The 1,994-nt window shown below is 43.0% G+C and overlaps 1 non-coding gene across 1 annotated transcript; it reads left to right on the top strand.

The window, feature by feature from the left end:
- The first annotated feature begins 543 nt into the window (after positions 1 to 543).
- Positions 544 to 625, top strand: Trnas-aga (transfer RNA serine (anticodon AGA)). Its single transcript has one exon. It is a non-coding gene; the product is annotated as a tRNA-Ser (tRNA).
- Positions 626 to 1,994: the final 1,369 nt, after the last annotated feature.

Below are 1,994 nucleotides of genomic sequence, written 5' to 3'. Positions count from 1 at the left end.
GGCAATTTTGAGTTTTCTACCACTTTCGAGCCATGATATGGAAAGTTTCACCTCATTTGGTCAAAATTTGGGTACACCTGGGTCATATTGGGTTAGATTTCTCACGTGGCGTTGAGTGCACTAGAGTAAGTCGTAATCTGATTAATTTACCTTACTTACCGAGATCGGTCTATAGTAAATACATAGGATACTCTCCACACGTCCTGTTCGCAAAATATGATTCACAAACTTTATGAATTTATTAATCAGCAGTAATACTACAAAACCATGTGTACACTGCTAGTGTTGTGAATTGTCATGAGCAAGCTTATTTAACGTTCTTTGATTGATCCTTGGATACGTTTTTCATTCATTCAAAACTAAATTTTACTAGCGAAGCCTCGGCAATCATGTTATAAATTTAAATAAATTATGTAGTTCGAGAGAGACAGCCCAGTGCAATGTTAACTTTCGTTGTTTTTGTTCGGATATAAATGGTAAACTTAATTCATTTTGCTGATCATTCGTACTTGATCTGACGTGCCCCAATAATGTGGCATCGAAGCAGTCGTGGCCGAGCGGTTAAGGCGTCTGACTAGAAATCAGATTCCCTCTGGGAGCGTAGGTTCGAATCCTACCGACTGCGAAAAGCAACTTTTTTTACATAGTTGTCATCAACAAAAATGAAATAATATACATTTTTTATATTTTGGAGAACAGAAATATTCATTCCGCAATACAAGGTGCACCAAGAAATTTTGTAAATTTTTGTTTTGTTTCTTCTAATGTCATTTTCTTCTCTTCAGTTCAATTTAATCCAGGATTTTATATAAATCATATGTACGTGGCTTATTCAACGAAGTAATTCGATATTATCTTCAAATTTTTGTCAAACATATTGACGGACGATTCCTGAACTTGCGAACGTAATCGTTCGACATTGACTGTCATGTCCATTGTATAACTGACTTCAGGGGTGAGAAGTTTTACAGCCATGCGCATCAACCTATTTCCAGATAGAATAATCCAGAAAGTTAAGATCCGGGCTGGTGATAATAGTCGAATCGACTCAAAAGTAGGTTTCTGCTGGCGTTTGAAGCGATGACGTCACTCTTTCGTACAACCCGGCGGGCGAGAGAGCCCCACACAGCTCTAATCGGGGAATACTTTGATTTTTTGAAGGAGCTACCTTAGACCTTGCAGTGAGGAGGGAAATTTTGACAGCGCTGGTAGCGTTAGTAGATCGAACGTAGACACATGTTCCGTATGCGCGTTCCGAAGCGTCGGAGAAAAAATGTAGCTGTACCTTTTCTGGATCCGGAATCAAAATGCAGCGGTTGATACGCAGGTCGTTCAGCCGTGGGAGTTGCTATTGATACTCGTACCAGCGTTCCATCAGATTCGGAGGGAGCTCAGCGTCCCAACTCCAAGTCCTACCGTCGTTATCCTTCAGCGTCCACGGTGTTTGCATGAAGATTTTGGCGGTAGTTACAACTGGGCCCACTAGGCCTAGCGGGTCGAACAGTTGAGCGATGTAGGAAAGAGCGATGTGTTTCGTGAGGGGGGAATCTTCTGTAGACGGAAGCTGGTCAGTTGTCGGTTCCCAATGCAATCCGAGTGTTTTAATACATTGGTCTCGATCGAAATCAACTGAAGCTTTGAGAGCACGGTTTTCGGGCGGTACGTCCTCATGAACAGCTGGCTCATTAGATGCCCATTTGCGAAGTTCGAATCCGCCCTTGGAGAGAAGAGCTTCGAGTTGTCAGTATTCAGCTCGTATGTTTTGATTGAGTTGTTGGGAGAGGATCTCCAGACGATTCGCTGCAGCGTTGTGTCTTGGTTATCCACCAAAACTTGACGATACATCTGCTTGATGTCGGCGATCAACATTATTTGGTGTGTCCGAGAACGCATAATGATTGAGCGGAGTTCTTCCTGGACAATGGGACCCACCATGAGAGCGTCGTTTAGCGATGACGCGTCGAAGACCACACGCAGCTTCGTCGTCGAGCTGT

Source organism: Toxorhynchites rutilus, chromosome 3, assembly GCF_029784135.1.
Source record: "Toxorhynchites rutilus septentrionalis strain SRP chromosome 3, ASM2978413v1, whole genome shotgun sequence".
Lineage (NCBI taxonomy): Eukaryota > Metazoa > Arthropoda > Insecta > Diptera > Culicidae > Toxorhynchites > Toxorhynchites rutilus.
Note: the sequence above shows the minus strand (reverse complement) of the source record. Positions and strands in the feature narration are given on the sequence as shown.